Source organism: Pseudophryne corroboree, chromosome 11 (assembly GCF_028390025.1).
Source record: "Pseudophryne corroboree isolate aPseCor3 chromosome 11, aPseCor3.hap2, whole genome shotgun sequence".
NCBI lineage: Eukaryota > Metazoa > Chordata > Amphibia > Anura > Myobatrachidae > Pseudophryne > Pseudophryne corroboree.
Genome location: NC_086454.1, coordinates 357,606,189 through 357,626,671, shown reverse-complemented (window position 1 = coordinate 357,626,671; position 20,483 = coordinate 357,606,189).

Below are 20,483 nucleotides of genomic sequence, written 5' to 3'. Positions count from 1 at the left end.
CAGGCATCAACACTGTTACCCTCCCAGTTCGTTAGCAAGGAAGCAGATCGGAGTTCCGGAATCTCGAATCCACTGGTAACAGGAAGCTGTAATGGTCCAGCAGTAGTCCCCCAAAAAACGTCAGTCACCACGCCTGAAGCTTTTCGGACCTAAGTCCTTCATCAGAGGCATGGTGGCTGACTGAATAGATTCTTCCTAAATACCCTATCTAATCAGGTAGAATTGGCTACACATGTAACTCCCAATCACATTTCATCCGTTATTGCTGATCCTCTTGCGGAAATGACGATCGCGGTGATTTACCGGAACCGGAAGTGCGTCATTTGCGTTCCACGATGCGTTCCAGCTCCGGAAAAACCGGAAGTTAGACCTTTTTGTCCCAGAGTGCGTTCCAGATGTCCATTTTGTAGTATTATTACGGGCTTATTATTCATAAGGTCCTTATAGTGTCCATAATGGAAGTAAAATCCGCAGTAGTATATACCCAAAAAATAAACAAAACATATCAGTGTATTAAAACAATGAAGGTTAAAACAGTATTCATAAAAACCATTTGAGTTCAAACTCAGAGTTCAAGCCATTAGGGATTAATGAGTTAAGTTTGAAAATCCATTTCATCTCCGCCTTGGCTAAATTAATCTCTGAATTCCGATGCCTCCAATTTGGAGTAATTGTTTGGATCCCCATAAAAAAAATTAAATATTTCGGATTACATTGATGTACTTTTTTTAAAATGCATGGACACTGAATGTGTTTCTAACCCCTTTTTTATATTATATGTCGAACATACATATAATATAAAAAAGGGGTTAGAAACACATTGTTTTAATACACTGATATGTTTTGTTTATTTTTTGGGTATATACTACTGCGGATTTTACTTCCATTATGGACACTATAAGGACCTTATGAATAATAAGCCCGTAATAATACTACAAAATGGACATCTGGAACGCACTCTGGGACAAAAAGGTCTAACTTCTGGTTTTTCCGGAGCTGGAACGCATCGTGGAACGCAAATGACGCACTTCCGGTTCCGGTAAATCACCGCGATCGTCATTTCCGCAAGAGGATCAGCAATAACGGATGAAATGTGATTGGGAGTTACATGTGTAGCCAATTCTACCTGATTAGATAGGGTATTTAGGAAGAATCTATTCAGTCAGCCACCATGCCTCTGATGAAGGACTAAGGTCCGAAAAGCTTCAGGCGTGGTGACTGACGTTTTTTGGGGGACTACTGCTGGACCATTACAGCTTCCTGTTACCAGTGGATTCGAGATTCCGGAACTCCGATCTGCTTCCTTGCTAACGAACTGGGAGGGTAACAGTGTTGATGCCTGGTCGTATGTCCTTAACCCACAAAAGTGGTTATATGCCTATTTCTTTTCTCTGTTTGTGAGTTTTTTTGTATTAAAATCACCTTTTATCCAAATTACCTGGCTGTACTTGCACCATGTCCATTTGTTATTGGATTATTTAAAGGTGAATCCCTTCCTCTATAAGAGGTGAATACATCCACCAGTGGATTGCTACGCACAGCATATTTTGTGACCGAACAAATGGAATATCATTGTTGATGTAAGCTGACTCTGTATGTGATCATTGTTATCAGCGCTATTGTTATACCAAAGTGTATTGTATCTTCTAGTAATATGGTGCATTCTACCATCTCCCAAAATGCAGAGCACCCTACCATATCCCATCAATGCAGAACATCCTACCACATCCCAGTAGTGCAGAGCATTCTACAATCTCCCAGTAATACGGAGCTTCCTACCATCTTCTAGTAATATGGTGCATCCTACCATCTCCCAGTAATGCAGAGCATCCTACCATATCCCAGTAATGCAGAGCATCCTAATATATCCCAGTAATGCAGGGCATCCTACCATATCCCAGTAATGCAGGGCATCCTACCATATCCCAGTAATGCAGGGCATACTACCATATCCCATCAATGCAGAACATCCTACCATATCCCAGTAATGCAGAGCATTCTACCATCTCCCAATAATGCAGAGCATACTACCATATCCCAGTAATGCAGAGCATTCTACAATCTCCCAGTAATACGGAGCTTCCTACCATCTTCTAGTACTGATGAGCGGGTTCGGTTTCTCGGAAACCGACCCACCCGAACTTCAGCCTTTTTACACGGGTCCGAGCCGTGCTCGGATTCTCCCGTGTGGCTCGGGTAAACCGAGCGCGCCCGAACGTCATCATCCCGCTGTCGGATTCTCGCGAGATTCGGATTCTATATAAGCAGCCGCGCGTCGCCGCCATTTTCACACGTGCATTGAGATTGATAGGGAGAGGACGTGGCTGGCGTCCTCTCCGTTATAGTAGAAAAGACTGAGTGACTTAGTTATAATTGTGGGGAGGATTGGGGACGGGGAGCAGCTGTTAGGGAGTACAGTGCAGGGTTTTGATTATAATACCACCAGTGAGTTTAATCCGTTGTTTCTCTGCCTGAAAAAAATGCTCCACCATATCTGTGCTCACTCAGTGTGCTGCACTGCTGCATGATATATCTGTGCTGAGTGCACTGCTCACACTGCCTAATTGTGGGGACTGGGGAGCAGTTATAGCAGGAGTACAGTGCACAGTTTTGCTGACAGTGACCACCAGTCCAGTATACGTTTGTCTGCCTGAAAAACACTCCTGTGGTGGCTTTTTTTTCTTCATACTACTAGTTTAGCAGTCTGCTGACAGTGTCCACCAGGTCCGTTATTATTATACAGTATATTATATATATATATAGCAGTACGGTAGGCCACGGCTGTACCTACCTCTGTGTCGTCAGTGCACTCGTCGTCCATAAGTAATATAATACTATACTATCCATCCATCTACATTGTGTACCTGTGGTGGGTTTTTTTTTCTTCATACTAGTTTAGCAGTCTGCTGACAGTGTCCACCAGGTCCGTTATTATTATACAGTATATTATATTTATATATATATATATATATATATATATATATATAGCAGTACGGTAGGCCACGGCTGTACCTACCTCTGTGTCGTCAGTGCACTCGTCCTCCATAAGTAATATAATACTATACTATCCATCCATCTACATTGTATACCTGTGGTGGCTTTTTTTTTCTTCATACTAGTTTAGCAGTCTGCTGACAGTGTCCACCAGGTCTGTTATTATTATACAGTATATTATATATATATATATATATATATATATATATTTATAGCAGTACGGTAGGCCACGGCTGTACCTACCTCTGTGTCGTCAGTGCACTCGTCGTCCATAAGTAATATAATACTATACTATCCATCCTTCTACATTGTATACCTGTGGTGGGTTTTTTTTTCTTCATACTAGTTTAGCAGTCTGCTGACAGTGTCCACCAGGTCCGTTATTATTATACAGTATATTATATATATATATATAGCAGTACGGTAGGCCACGGCTGTACCTACCTCTGTGTCGTCAGTGCACTCGTCCTCCATAAGTAATATAATACTATACTATCCATCCATCTACATTGTATACCTGTGGTGGCTTTTTTTTTCTTCATACTAGTTTAGCAGTCTGCTGACAGTGTCCACCAGGTCCGTTATTATTATACAGTATATTATATATATATATATAGCAGTACGGTAGGCCACGGCTGTACCTACCTCTGTGTCGTCAGTGCACTCGTCCTCCATAAGTAATATAATACTATACTATCCATCCATCTACATTGTATACCTGTGGTGGCTTTTTTTTTCTTCATACTAGTTTAGCAGTCTGCTGACAGTGTCCACCAGGTCCGTTATTATTATACAGTATATTATATATATATATATATATATATATATATATATATATATATATAGCAGTACGGTAGGCCACGGCTGTACCTACCTCTGTGTCGTCAGTGCACTCGTCGTCCATAAGTAATATAATACTATACTATCCATCCATCTACATTGTATACCTGTGGTGGCTTTTTTTTTCTTCATACTAGTTTAGCAGTCTGCTGACAGTGTCCACCAGGTCCGTTATTATTATTATACAGCATATTATATATATATATATATATATATATATATAGCAGTACGGTAGGCCACGGCTGTACCTACCTCTGTGTCGTCAGTGCACTCGTCGTCCATAAGTAATATAATATTATACTATCCATCCATCTACATTGTATACCTGTGGTGGCTTTTAGTTGTGCGCATTAAAATATGGAGAACAAAAATGTGGAGGTTAAAAAAATAGGGAAAGATCAAGATCCACTTCCACCTCGTGCTGAAGCTGCTGCCACTAGTCATGGCCGAGACGATGAAATGCCATCAACGTCGTCTGCCAAGGCCGATGCCCAATATCATAGTACAGAGCATGTAAAATCCAAAACACAAAAGATCAGTAAAATGACCCAAAAATCAAAATGAAAAGCGTCTGAGGAGAAGCGTAAACTTGCCAATATGCCATTTACGACACGGAGTGGCAAGGAACGGCTGAGGCCCTGGCCTATGTTCATGGCTAGTGGTTCAGCTTCACATGAGGATGGAAGCACTCATCCTCTCGCTAGAAAAAAGAAAAGACTTAAGCTGGCAAAAGCACAGCAAAGAACTGTGCGTTCTTCAAAATCACAAATCCCCAAGGAGAGTCCAATTGTGTCGGTTGTGATGCCTGACCTTCCCAACACTGGACGGGAAGAGCTTGCGCCTTCCACAATTTGCACGCCCCCTGCAAGTGCTGGAAGGAGCACCCGCAGTCCAGTTCCTGATAGTCAAATTGAAGATGTCAGTGTTGAAGTACACCAGGATGAGGATATGGGTGTTGCTGGCGCTGGGGAGGAAATTGACAAGGAGGATTCTGATGGTGAGATGGTTTGTTTAAGTCAGGCACCCAGGGAGACACCTGTTGTCCGTGGGAGGAATATGGCCATTGACATGCCTGGTCAAAATACGAAAAAAAAATAAGCTCTTCAGTGTGGAATTATTTCAACAGAAATGCGGACAACTGGTGTCAAGCCGTGTGTTGCCTTTGTCAAGCTGTAATAAGTAGGGGTAAGGACGTTAACCACCTCGGAACATCCTCCCTTATACGTCACCTGCAGCGCATTCATAATAAGTCAGTGACAAGTTCAAAAACTTTGGGCGACAGCGGAAGCAGTCCACTGACCAGTAAATCCCTTCCTCTTGTAACCAAGCTCCCGCAAACCACACCACCAACTCCCTCAGTGTCAATTTCCTCCTTACCCAGGAAAGCCAATAGTCCTGCAGGCCATGTCACTGGTAAGTCTGACGAGTCCTCTCCTGCCTGGGATTCCTCCGATGCATCCTTGAGTGTAACGCCTACTGCTGCTGGCGCTGCTGTTGTTGCTGCTGGGAGTCGATCGTCATCCCAGAGGGGAAGTCGGAAGACCACTTGTACTACTTCCAGTAAGCAATTGACTGTCCAACAGTCCTTTGCGAGGAAGATGAAATATCACAGCAGTCATCCTGTTGCAAAGCGGATAACTCAGGCCTTGACAACTATGTTGGTGTTAGACGTGCGTCCAGTATCCGCCGTTAGTTCACGGGGAACTAGAGAATTGCTTGAGGTAGTGTGCCCCCGTTACCAAATACCATCTAGGTTCCACTTCTCTAGGCAGGCGATACCGAGAATGTACACGGACGTCAGAAAAAGAGTCACCAGTGTCCTAAAAAATGCAGTTGTACCCAATGTCCACTTAACCACGGACATGTGGACAAGTGGAGCAGGGCAGACTCAGGACTACATGACTGTGACAGCCCACTGGGTAGATGTATTGCCTCCCGCTGCAAGAACAGCAGCGGCGGCACCAGTAGCAGCATCTCGCAAACGCCAACTTGTTCCTAGGCAGGCTACGCTTTGTATCACCGCTTTCCAGAATATGCACACAGCTGAAAACCTCTTACGGCAACTGAGGAAGATCATCGCAGAATGGCTTACCCCAATTGGACTCTCCTGGGTATTTGTGGCATCGGACAACGCCAGCAATATTGTGCGTGCATTACATGTGGGCAAATTCCAGCACGTCCCATGTTTTGCACATACCTTGAATTTGGTAGTGCAGAATTATTTAAAAAACGACAGGGGCGTGCAAAAGATGCTGTCGGTGGCCAGAAGAATTGCGGGCCACTTTCGGCGTACAGGCACCGCGTACAGAAGACTGGAGCACCACCAAAAACACCTGAACCTGCCCTGCCATCATCTGAAGCAAGAGGTGGTAACGAGGTGGAATTCAACCCTCTATATGCTTCAGAGGATGGAGGAGCAGCAAAAGGCCATTCAAGCCTATACATCTGGCCACGATATAGGCAAAGGAGGTGGAATGCACCTGTCTCAAGCGCAGTGGAGAATGATTTCAACGTTGTGCAAGGTTCTGCAACCTTTTGAACTTGCCACACGTGAATTCAGTTCAGACACTGCCAGCCTGAGTCAGGTCATTCCCCTCATCAGGCTTTTGCAGATGAAACTGGAGGCATTGAAGGAGGAGCTAAAACAGAGCGATCCTGCTAGGCATGTGGGACTTGTGGATGGAGCCCTTCATTCGCTTAACCAGGATTCACGGGTGGTCAATCTGTTGAAATCAGAGCACTACATTTTGGCCACCGTGCTCGATCCTAGATTTAAAACCTACGTTGTATCTCTCTTTCCGGCAGACACAAGTCTGCAGAGGTTCAAAGACCTGCTGGTGAGAAAATTGTCAAGTCAAGCGGAACGTGACCCGTCAACATCTCCTCCTTCACATTCTCCCGCAACTGGGGGTGCGAGGAAAAGGCTACGAATTCCGAGCCCACCCGCTGGCGGTGATGCAGGGTAGTCTGGAGCGAGTGCTGACATCTGGTCCGGACTGAAGGACCTGCCAACGATTACTGACATGTCGTCTACTGTCACTGCATATGATTCTGTCACCATTGAAAGAATGGTGGAGGATTATATGAGTGACCGCATCCAAGTAGGCACCTCAGACAGTCCGTACGTATACTGGCAGGGAAAAGAGGCAATTTGGAGGCCCTTGCAGAAACTAGCTTTATTCTACCTAAATTGCCCTCCCTCCAGTGTGTACTCCGAAAGAGTGTTTAGTGCCGCCGCTCACCTTGTCAGCAATCGGCGTACGAGGTTACTTCCAGAAAATGTGGAGAAGATGATGTTCATTAAAATGAATTATAATCAATTCCTCCATGGAGACATTAACCAGCAGCAATTGCCTCCAGGAAGTACACGGGGACCTGAGATGGTGGATTCCAGTGGGGACGAATTAATAATCTGTGAGGAGGGGAATGTACACAGTGAAAGGGGTGATGAATCGGACGATGATGATGAGGTGGACATCTTGCCTCTGTAGAGCCAGTTTGTGCAAGGAGAGATTGATTGCTTCTTTTTTGGTGGGGGCCCAAACCAACCAGTCATTTCAGTCACAGTCGTGTGGCAGACCCTGTCGCTGAAATGATGGGTTCGTTAAAGTGTGCATGTCCTGTTTATACAACATAAGGGTGGGTGGGAGGGCCCAAGGACAATTCCATCTTGCACCTCTTTTTTCTTTCATTTTTCTTTGCGTCATGTGCTGTTTGGGGAGTATTTTTTTGAAGGGCCATCCTGCGTGACACTGCAGTGCCACTCCTAGATGGGCCAGGTGTTTGTGTCGGCCACTTGGGTCGCTTATCTTAGTCACACAGCTACCTCATTGCGCCTCTTTTTTTCTTTGCGTCATGTGCTGTTTGGGGAGTATTTTTTTGAAGGGCCATCCTGCGTGACACTGCAGTGCCACTCCTAGATGGGCCAGGTGTTTGTGTCGGCCACTTGGGTCGCTTATCTTAGTCACACAGCTACCTCATTGCGCCTCTTTTTTTCTTTGCGTCATGTGCTGTTTGGGGAGTATTTTTTTGAAGGGCCATCCTGCGTGACACTGCAGTGCCACTCCTAGATGGGCCAGGTATTTGTGTCGGCCACTTGGGTCGCTGATCTTAGTCACACAGCTACCTCATTGCGCCTCTTTTTTTCTTTGCGTCATGTGCTGTTTGGGGAGTATTTTTTTGAAGGGCCATCCTGCGTGACACTGCAGTGCCACTCCTAGATGGGCCAGGTGTTTGTGTCGGCCACTTGGGTCGCTTATCTTAGTCACACAGCTACCTCATTGCGCCTCTTTTTTTCTTTGCGTCATGTGCTGTTTGGGGAGTATTTTTTTGAAGGGCCATCCTGCGTGACACTGCAGTGCCACTCCTAGATGGGCCAGGTGTTTGTGTCGGCCACTTGGGTCGCTTATCTTAGTCACACAGCTACCTCATTGCGCCTCTTTTTTTCTTTGCGTCTTGTGCTGTTTGGGAAGTATTTTTTTGAAAGGCCATCCTGCGTGACACTGCAGTGCCACTCCTAGATGGGCCAGGTGTTTGTGTCGGCCACTTGTGTCGCTTAGCTTAGTCACACAGCAACCTTGGTGCGCCTCTTTTTTTCTTTGCGTCATGTGCTGTTTGGGGAGTATTTTTTTCAAGTGCCATCCTGCGTGACACTGCAGTGCCACTCCTAGATGGGCCAGGTGTTTGTGTCGGCCACTTGGGTCGCTTAGCTTAGTCACACAGCTACCTCGGTGCAAATTTTAGGACTAAAAATAATATTGTGAGGTGTGAGGTGTTCAGAATAGACTGAAAATGAGTGGAAATTATGGTTATTGAGGATAATAATACTTTGGGATCAAAATGACCCCCAAATTCTATGATTTAAGCTGTTTTTGGGGGTTTTTTGAAAAAAACACCCGAATCCAAAACACACCCGAATCCGACAAAAAAATTTTCGGTGAGGTTTTGCCAAAACGCGTCCGAATCCAAAACACGGACGCGGAACCGAAACCAAAACACAAAACCCGAAAAATTTCCGGTGCACATCACTATATTCTAGTAATATAGTGCATCCTACCATATCTCAGTAATGCAGAGCATCCGACCATATTCCAGTAATGCAGAGCATCCTACCATCTCCCAGTAATGCAGGGCATCCTACCATCTCCCAGTAATGCAGGGCATTCTTCCATATCCGAGTAATGCCGAGCATCCTACCATATGCCAGTAATGCAGAGCATCCTTATATATCCCAGTAATGCAGAGAATCCTACCATCTCCCAGTAATGCAGAACATCCTACCATCTCCCAGTAATGCAGGGCATCCTACCATCTCCCAGTAATGCAGGGCACCCTACCATATCCCAGTAATGCAGAGCATCCTACCATATCCCAGTAATACAGAGCATCCTAATATAACCCAGTAATGCAGAGCATCCTACCATCTCCCAGTAATGCAGAGCATCCTACCATCTCCCAGTAATGCAGGGCATCCTACCATATCCCAGTAATGCAGAGCATCCTACCATATCCCAGTAATACAGAGCATCCTAATATAACCCAGTAATGCAGAGCATCCTACCATCTCCCAGTAATGCAGAGCATCCTACCATCTCCCAGTAATGCAGGGCATCCTACCATATCCCAGTAATGCAGAGCATCCTAATATATCCCAGTAATGCAGAGCATCCTACCATCCCCCATTAATGCAGAGCATCTTACCATATCCCAGTAATGTAGAGCCACTTACCATCTCCCAGTAATACGGAGCTTCCTACCATCTTCTAGTAATATAGTGCATCCCACCATCTCCCAGTAATGCAGAGCATCCTAATATATATTCCAATAATGCAGAGTGTCCTAACCTATCCCATTAATGCAGAGCACCCTACCATATCTCATTAATGCAGAGCACCCTACCATATCTCAGTAATGCAGAGCATCCTACCATATCCCAGTATTGTGGAGCATTCTACCATATCCCAGTATTGTGGAGCATTCTACCATTTCCAACTAATGCAGAGCATCCTATCATATTCCAATAATGCAGAGCGTCTTAACCATCTCCATCTTACCATCTGGTAGTATTGCGGAGCATACTACCCATTCCAGTAAAGCTGTAACTCTGCCGAATTCAGTTCTCTTTGAGCTCCATACCCCATTACAATGTCTTCTGACAGCGCTCCATTTTCCAGGCTATTGGGACATCTGTACAGATGTTCTGTCTTTGCCTTCTCCTGGATTACAAGTAAGGAGAATAGGTCACTACCTATTGTAGTGACCTATTGTTATGTTACCTCGCTGTGACCCATGTCCCCAGACGTTGGTGGGACTACAAGTCCTGGCAAGGCTACAAGAGCAAAAGCCACACATGTGTGAGCGCCAGAGCCAGACTTTTTCTATTGTGGCAGCAGCCTGGGGAGAACACGCAGCTAGCGTGGAACTGGCTCATCAGCTGTGATGTATAACAGACTTGTATGGAGTGCATCATCTTTCACTAAATCATTTCACAATTCATAGCACACGTCCCCAAACATTATCCTCCTCACTCTGCCGTTGTAGCCGGATGCTTAAGTGCCCTCATTAGAAACATGCACAGGAGAGGCCTTGCCTGGCAATCCATCCGCAATACTATTCTCTTCTTCTTATCCTTACATTTTAAGAAAAGAACCAGTACACTGCACTAGAACAGCTTATTATAGGGCCCAGGGAAAATACCAAATGCATCTGGATATTACTGCAGATTGCAGCAAAGAATATACACTTGTATCATCCTCGAAGAGATGAGAATGGGATAAGTAAAGATTCTCAAGCAGATAACAAAGGTATCACAAGAGATAGATGAATAAATCAGGCTGGAACAATCTCAGCCAGCAAACGAGAGAGAATTTCAGAAGAAATTTGTAGCATATTAAAATGCTGCAGAAATACACAGAGGCGTACACATTAATATGGGAAGGGTGGTAAGCTATATTAACCAATCACATGCTGTCATCATTATCAGGGCAGTGCTGTAATGTTAAAGGTTGTGGGCTACTGTGTCTGTCATCATTGTATTAGGGCTGTGGGCTTCAGCACTGTGACTGTGTCAGAATCAGAATCAGTTTTATTGGCCTGGTGTACTTACGTATACTAGGAATTTGTCTTTGGTTTGCTATACAACAGCCAAGTAGGTAACAGGTAAGCAGGTGTGTGTGTGTGTGTGTGTGTGTGTGTGTGTGTGGGGGGGGGGGGGGCAAGTAAAGTTACACAGATAGGTATACCGTAGGGACACAAGTTAGTTACATGTACGTCTAGTCAGTCAATGTTCAGGAGTTCAGCAGGCGGACCGCTTGGGGAAAGAAACTTTTGAGGCTTCTGGTGGATCTGGCGGGGACAGCCCTGTAACGCCTGCCTGAAGGAAGCAAGTTAAACATGCTGTGGCCGGGGTGTAGCTGGTCTGTTACTATTTTCATTGCCCGCTTTTTAGCTCTGGACAAGTACAGGTCCTAGACTGAGGGAAGGTCGGCCCCGATGATCTTCTCTGCGGTTCTGACCACCTTTTGGAGCCTGCATCTGTCCCTCGCGCTGGCGGAGCTGTACCATACGAGTATCGAGGAGCACAGTACCGACTCCACAATCGCGGAGTAGAAGAGGAGCAGAAGCTTCTGTGGGATGTTGAACTTCCTTAGTTGCCTGAGGAAGAACAACCTCTGCTGCGCTTTCCCAACAGTGGCGTCAGCGTTGGACCCCCATTTAAGGTCCCTGGAGATTGTGGTCCCTAGAAACTTGAAGGAGTCCACTAGCGATACCACACTGTCAGCAATCGTTAGCGGAGGTGCACTAGATGACTTCTTCCTGAAGTCCACTATCATCTCGACAGTTTTAAGGGGGTTGAGCTCAAGGTTGTTGTGGATGCACCACTGGGCCAGCCGGTCTACTTCCCGTCTATAAGCCGATTCGTCCCCATCCTTGATGAGGCCGATGATGGTGGTGTCATCAGCGAATTTGATGATCCTTACTGATTGTGCCTCTGAGGTACAGTCATTTGTGTACAGGGAGAAGAGCAGGGGTGAGAGGACACAGCCCTGAGGAGCCCCTGTACTAATGGACCGCGCTTGAGAGGTGAATTCCCCAGCTTTCACCACCTGTGTCCTATTTGTCAGGAAGTCTATTATCCAGGAACAGGTAGCTTCTGGGACCCCTAGGCGAAGTAATTTGGGGTGGAGGATGCTGGGGACGATTGTATTGAAGGCCGAGCTGAAATCGACAAACAGGACCCTCGCGTAGGTACCGGGAATGTCTAGGTGCTGTAGAATGTAGTGCAGGCCAGGTTGACTGCATCCTCGACAGACCGATTCGAGCGATAGGCGAACTGCAGGGGGTCCAGTTGGGGGCCAGTCACAGTTTTCAGGTGATTCAAAACCAGACGCTCGAACGTTTTCAGTGTCAGTGTTAGGTAAATCCAAACAAAAATAAATAAAGCATGTGTGTAGTTCAGGCACTGTTAAAAAAATAAGAATTTACTTACCGATAATTCTATTTCTCGTAGTCCGTAGTGGATGCTGGGCACTCCGTAAGGACCATGGGGAATAGCGGCTCCACAGGAGACTGGGCACATCTAAAGAAAGCTTTAGGACTATCTGGTGTGCACTGGCTCCTCCCCCTATGACCCTCCTCCAAGCCTCAGTTAGGATACTGTGCCCGGACGAGCGTACACAATAAGGAAGGATTTTGAATCCCGGGTAAGACTCATACCAGCCACACCAATCACACCGTACAACTTGTGATATGAAACCCAGTTAACAGCATGATAACAGAGGAGCCTCTGAATAGATGGCTCACAACAAGAACCCGATTAGTTAACAATAACTATGTACAAGTATTGCAGACAATCCGCACTTGGGATGGGCGCCCAGCATCCACTACGGACTACGAGAAATAGAATTATCGGTAAGTAAATTCTTATTTTCTCTGACGTCCTAGTGGATGCTGGGAACTCCGTAAGGACCATGGGGATTATACCAAAGCTCCCAAACGGGCGGAAGAGTGCGGATGACTCTGCAGCACCGAATGAGAGAACTCCAGGTCCTCCTCAGCCAGGGTATCAATTCGTAGAATTTTGCAAACGTGTTTGCCCCTGACCAAGTAGCTGCTCGGCAAAGTTGTAAAGCCGAGACCCCTCAGGCAGCCGCCCAAGATGAGCCCACCATCCTTGTGGAATGGGCTTTTATTGATTTAGGCTGCGGTAATCCTACCGCAGAATGCGCCAGCTGAATAGTGCTACAAAACCAGCGCGCAATAGACTGCCTAGAAGCAGGAGCACCCAGCTTGTTAGGTGCCATCAGGATAAACAGCGAGTCAGTTTTCCTGACTCCAGCCATCCTGGAAAAATAAAATTTACAGGGCTCTGACTACGTCCAGCAACTTGGAATCCTCCAAGTCCCCAGTAGCCGCAGGCATTACAATAGGTTGGTTCAAGTGAAAACCTGAGACCACCTTCGGGAGAAACTGAGGACGAGTCCTCAACTCTGCCCTATCCATACAGAAAATCAGATAAGGCCTTTTACATGACAAAGCCGCCAATTCTGACACACGCCTGGCCAAGGCCAACAGCATGACCACTTTCCATGCGAGATACTTTAGCTCCATGGTTTTAAGTGGCTCAACCAATGCGACATTAGGAAATCCAACACCACGTTGAGATCCAAAAAGTGCCACAGGAGGCACAAAAGGAGGCTGAATATGTAGTACTCCTTTAACCAAAGTCTGAACTTCAGGCAGTGAAGCCAGTTTTTTCTGGAAGAAAATCGACAGAGCCGAAATCTGGACCTTGATGGACCCCAATTTGAGGCCCAAACGTCACCCCTGCTTGCAGGAAGTGCAGGAATCGACATAGTTGAAATTCCTCCGTCGGGGCCTTCATGGCCTCCCACCAAGCAACAAATTTTCGCCAAACGCGGCGATAATGTCTTGTGGTGACATCCTTCCTGGCTATGATCAGGGTAGGGATGACTTCCTTCGGAATACCCTTTTCCTTTAGGATCCGGTGTTCTACCGCCATGCCGTCAAACGCAGCCGCGGTAAGTCTTGGAACAGACAGGGTCCCTGCTGCAGCCGGTCTTGTCTGAGCGGCAGAGGCCAAGGGTCCTCTGCCAGCATCTCTTGAAGTTCCGGGTACCAAGCTCTTCATGGCCAATCCGGAACCCTGAGTATGGTTTTCACTCCTCGCCTTCTTATTATTCTCAGTACCTTGGGTATGAGAGGTAGAGGAGGAGACACATAAACCGACTGGTACACCCACGGTGTCACTAGAGCGTCCCCAGCGATCGCCTGAGGGTCCCTTGACCTGGCGCAATATCTTTTCAACTTCTTGTTGAGGCGGGACGCCATCATGACCACCCGTGGTCATTCCCAACGGTTTACCCGCATTTGGAAAACTTCTGGATGAAGTCCCCATTCTCCTGGGTGTAGGTCGCCCATCGGAGAATCCTTGTGGCTTCTGCCATCGCCATCCTGCTTCTTGTGCCGCCCTGTCTGTGTACATGGGCGACCGCCGTGATGTCGTCTGATTGGATCAGTACCGGCTGGTTCTGAAGCAGGGGCCTTGCTTGTCTTAGGGCATTGTAAATGGCCCTTAGCTGCAGAATATTTATGTGAAGCGAAATCTCCTTGGAAATTTCTTCCCTGTGTGACTGCACCCCAGCCCCGAAGGCTGGCATCCGTGGTCACCAGGACCCAGTCCTGTATTCCGAATCTGCGGCCCACTAGTAGATGAGCCCTCTGCAGCCACCACAGCAGCGACACCCTGTTTCTTGCTGACAGGGTTATCCGCTGTTGTATCTGTACATGGGACCCGGACAATTAGTCCCACAGGTCCCACTGGAACGTCCTTGCGTGGAGTCTTCCGAATGGAATTATGCTTCGTACGAAGCTACCATTTTTCCCAGGACTCGTGTGCATTGATGTACCGACACCTGTCCTGGTTTTAGGATGTCTCTGACTAGAGATGACAACTCCTCGGCTTTTTCCACTGGAAGAAACACTCTTTTCTGGTCTGCGTTCAGAAACATTCCCAGGAACAGAAGACGTGTCGTCGGGACCAGCTGTGACTTTGGAATATTGAGAAACCAGTCATGCTGTTGTAGCACTTCCCGAGAGAGTGCTACCCCCACTACCAACTGTTCTTTGGACCTCGTCTTTATCAGGAGATTGTCCAAGTACGGGATAATAAAAACTTCCTTCTTGTGAAGGAGTATCATCACTTCGGCCATTACCTAGGTAAAGACCTTCGTGCCGTGGACAACTCCAACGGCCGCGTCTAGAACTGATAGTGACAGTCCTGTACCACATATCTGAGGTACTCCTGGTGAGGGGGGGGGGAATGGGGACATGCAGGTACGCATCCTTGATGTCCAGGGAGACCCTGTAATCCCCCTCGTAATAAGCGCCCTGAGCGATTCCATCTTGAACTTGAATCTTCTGATATAAAAGTTCAAGTATTTTAATTTCAAGATGGGTCTCACCGAACCGTTGCGGCACCACAACCACTGTGGAATAGTAACCCCTTCCTTGCTGAAGGAGGGGCACCTTGACAATCACTTGTGATTATAGTGTTGAATATCCACCAACACCGTCTCCCTGGCAGAGGGAGGTGCCGGTAAGGCAGATTTTAGGAAACGGCGGGGGGAAGAACGTCTCGAACTCCAGCCTGTACCCCTGAGATACTACTTGAAGGACCCAGGGATCTATGTGAGAGAGCCCACTGTCCGCTGAAATATCTGAGACGGGCCTCCACCGTACCCGGGTCCGCCTGAGCAGCCCCAGCACCATGCTGTGGACCTACCGGACGCAGGGAGGACTTCTGCTCTTGGGAACTAGCTGTGTGTTGCAGCTTTTTTCCTCTACCTTTGCCTCTCGGCAGAAAGGATGAGCCTCTAGCCCACTTGTTTTTCTGGGGCCGAAAGGACTGTACTTGATGATACGGTGCTTTCTTTTGTTGTGGGGTAGCCTGTGGCAAAAAAATTAATTTCCCAGCAGTAGCTGTGGAAACGAGGTCTGAAAAACTATCCCCAAACAGTTTTACCCCCTTATAGGGCAACTTCCATGTGCCGATTCGAGTCGGCATCGCCTGACCATTGCCAAGTCCATAACCCCCGTCTGGCGGCAATGGACCTAGCGCTTATTTTTGATGCCAGCCGGCAAATATCCCTCTGTGCATCACGCATGTAGAAGACCACGTCTTTTATATGCTCTATTTTCAGCAAAATATTGTCCCTATCCATAGTTATTTTCCGACAGGGAATCTGAACACGCAGCGGGAGCACTGCCCATCCATGCCGAAGCAACGGCTGGTCGCAATATAATGCCCTAGTGTGTGACCATATCTTATAGGGTAACCTCCTGCTTTCTATCAGCAGGTTCCTTCAGGGCGGCCGTACCCGAAGACGGTAGTGCCACCTTTTCTGATAAGCGTGTAAGCGCTGTATCTACCCTATGGGGTGTTTCCCCGCGTGACCTATCCTCTGGCGGGAAAGGGTACGCTGCCAATAACCGTTGTAGAAATTATCAATTTCTTACCGGGGGAAGACCACTCTTCCTCACACACCTCATTTAGTTTCTCAGATGCAGGAAAAACTACTAATAGTTTTCTCTCACCAAACACAATACCCTTTTATGTGGTACCTGGGGTATAATCATAAATGTGTAATACATTTTTCATTGTCTCAATCCTGTAACGGGTGGACCTATTTGGAGGGTACACCAGTCTCATCGATGTCGACACTGGAGTCAGTATCCGTGTCGACACCTGTGTCTGTTATCTGAGGTAGCGGGCGATTTTAGAGCCCCCCATGACATTTGAGATGCTGGAACAGGCACAAGCTGAGTAGCCGGCTGTTCCGTGTCGTCGGCCTTTTATGTAAGGAGTTGACACTTTCACGTTGATCCTTCCATAAGTTCAACCACACCGGTGTCGACCCCGCAGGGGGTGACAACATATTTACAGGCATTCGCTCCGCCTCCACCTCATTATCCTCCACATACCTGTCGACACAGCCGTACCGACACACAGCCCACACACAGGGAATGCTCTGATAGAGGACAGGACCCCACAAAGCCCTTTGGGGAGACAGAGGGAGAGTATGCCAGCACACACCAGGGCGCTATATATCACAGGGATAGCACCTATAAAAAAGTGTTTTCCCTTATAGCTGCCTATATGTTGTATACTGCGCCTAAATTGTGCCCCCCCCCCCTCTCTTTTTAACCCTTTCTGTAGTGTATTAACTACAGGGGAGAGCCAGGGAGCTTCCCTCCAACGGAGCTGTGAGGGAAAAATGGCGCCAGTGTGCTGAGGAGATAGGCTCCGCCCCTTTTTCGCGGACTTTTCTCCCGCATTTTTATGGAATCTGGCAGGGGTTAATATACATCCATATAGCCCTGGGGGTTATATGTGATGTATTTTTGCCAGCCAAGGTGTTTATATTGCTGCTCAGGGCGCCCCCCCCCCAGCGCCCTGCACCCTCAGTGACCGGAGTGTGTGGTGTGCATGAGGAGCAATGGCGCACAGCTGCAGTGCTGTGCGCTACCTTGGTGAAGACTGATGTCTTCTGCCGCCGATTTTCCCGACCTCTTCTTGCTTCTGGCTCTGTAAGGGGGCCGGCGGCGCGGCTCTGGGACCGGACTCCGAGGCTGGGCCTGTGTTCGGTCCCTCTGGAGCTAATGGTGTCCAGTAGCCTAAGAAGCCCAAGCTGGCTGCAAGCAGGCAGGTTCGCTTCTTCTCCCCTTAGTCCCTCGATGCAGTGAGCCTGTTGCCAGCAGGTCTCACTGAAAATAAAAAACCTAAAACTAACTTTTTCTAAGAAGCTCAGGAGAGCTCCTAGATTGCACCCTGCTCGGTCGGGCACAAAAATCTAACTGAGGCTTGGAGGAGGGTCATAGGGGGAGGAGCCAGTGCACACCAGATAGTCCTAAAGCTTTCTTTAGATGTGCCCAGTCTCCTGCGGAGCCGCTATTCCCCATGGTCCTTACGGAGTGCCCAGCATCCACTAGGACGTCAGAGAAATAATGTAGTATGGTAGTAATGTAGTAGGTGCCACTGTTACTAGGAGCGCTGTGAGTCAATATAGATCAGTCGGTAGAAAAGCAGGAGCAGCAATCCAGTACTAGTGCTGTGACTACTGCCAGTAATGATAGTACTTCGACATCTTCTAAAGGTGGTCATGGGGACACAAATTTTAATAAAACACACCTAAAATATAAACAATATTTCATAATGTTGAAACATCATTTCTAATGATAAAGGGAAAAAACATTGCTGAAAAACATAAACTTGAAAACATTCCATGAACAACACACTGTGGAAACGAAAGGCTCAGGGAAAGGCCTTTGCTTGTGATTGGTAGCCCTGCTAGTGCTACTGCTGTTTCATGCACTAGAAGAATGACTATTACAGAGCCGTTGCTCAACGCAGTCTAGCATCTTTTTCTGTAACCTAATATGATGATGTAACACCTTCTTGCTCTGTGTCTAATAGAGGTGTTACCTGTAAACCTGTGCCCTCCCTCAAAAAAAGAGCACTAAGGCTGAAGGACAAACTATGTGATCACAAATCCCTGCGGAGAATCTAGGGGTGTACACATTATCTATGTGTGAATCTGACATTTCTGATTATGACACTGTAATCCTAGAGAAGTTTCCTTTTGCCACTTCTGCACCATTTGCCAATGTGGGGATGAGCAGTACAAGTAAAGAAGGTGATGATGACATACTATAATAGAAATTAAGGATGCTAATGTGGAAGTGCAACAAGAGTTTGAGGGGGATATTTGTGTACTATCTGACACTAATTAGGATGTTAATGGTAAGGGTGTTGTTTGTGTAAGTTAGCCACCAGTGGCAGTAGTTCTTGCCTGTGATAAAAAGAAAGCCATTGTGACTTCTGGGCATTAGACCAAAAAAGCCAAATCTTGGGTGTTGAACTATTTTTACCCAAATCCTGACAACATTTGTGAAGGCATCTCTGCCATTTGTGAGGAAAAAGCTTGTAGAGGTAAAGATGTTAACCATATAGGCAGCTCCTCGCTGTCACGTCTATGGCAGCAAGTTCATGAAACTTATTTAACAAAGTTATAATAATTTGTAAAATAATAACAAGCAGTCCATTGTCAGCTACCAGCAGTTTGGACCAGTCCATGCAATCTCCATTGCCAACACACTCATCATCAACCTCCTCATTATTTGGATGCCCAAACAAACCAAGCACTTCAGCCACAAAAATGGCAGTCCCTGTTGCTGAAATGATTGGTTTGTGAACTGTGCATGTCCTTTTTATCATCCAACTTAATGATGGAATAGGAGGGCCCAAGGACAATTCCACCACTTTTCTTTTCATTATGGACTGTATTTGTGGGGATAGTCTTTTTGCATAGACAGACATACATTGCTACTTTGCAACTAATTTTAATCAGAAAAGAACACAATGTTAATACAGTTGCCAAGGATTCCTGACAAGGGTTGGAAGTGAAATGAGAGAGAAGCCAAGAACATGAATAGCTGCTGCAGAGCTGCAAACTCCTAATTAGTCTATCCCTCTCTCAAGCCAGGTACACAGTAGACAACATTTTAAACGAATTTGCAGATAACGACCATTCATTTTGACAAATTCTTTACGCACTATGGACCCTATTTAGCTTCAGTTGCAAATTCTGCTAAAATGCAGAATCTACTTCTGCAGAGGATTGCATGCTGGGGGCAGCCCAACATAGCGCGAGGCCGCCCAGCAAGGTCACCTGGAATTGCGATCGCATCGCAGAACGGGCAATTAGGGATGATCCCCTACAAATGCATCGCTGGTATAGTGCCTGCATGTGACGTCAGGCGACTGCCCCAAAAAACGGTCCGGACACACCTCCGTTGTCAGGATCACACCCCACAACTCTGCAATGCCTCCGCCTGCTGCTGTCAATAATATCGCTATCCGAATGACCACGCACGCACATGTGCAGATCTGCGACCCTTACTGAATGAGGGCCTATATTGCTAGTGATGCGCGCTCCCGTTGGTCGCTAGCAAAGTTCTCTGTCATCTGTACATGAAACTAAATTTCAAACATGCCGATATCAACTAGGAGCAAATCGCTCAGAGGGGGTCATTCCGAGTTGTTCGCTCGCTAGCGGTTTTTAGCAGCCGTGCAAGCGCTAAGACACCGGGAGTGTATTTTAGCTTAGCAGAAGTGCGAACAAAAGGATCGCATAGCGGCTACAAAATAATTTTGTGCAGTTTCAGAGTAGCTTCAGACCTACTCAGCGCTTGCGATCACTTCAGACTGTTCAGTTCCGGATTTGACGTCACAAACACGCCCTGCGTTTTTCCTTGCACGCCTGCGTTTTTCCGAACACTCCCTGAAAACGGTCAGTTGACACCCAGAAACGGCCACTTCATGTCAATCACTCTGCGACCAGCAGTGCGACTGAAAAGCTTCACTAGACCTTTTGTGAAACTACATCGGCCGTTGTGAAAGTACGTCGCGCGTGCGCATTGCGCCGCATATGCATGCGCAGAAGTGCCATTTTTTTGCTTCATCGCTGCACAGCGAACATTTTCAGCTAGCGATCAACTCGGAATGACCCTCAGAGTGTACGCTACCAACGATGAGTGATATGTTAAATTAGGCGGAAACCCCACAATTT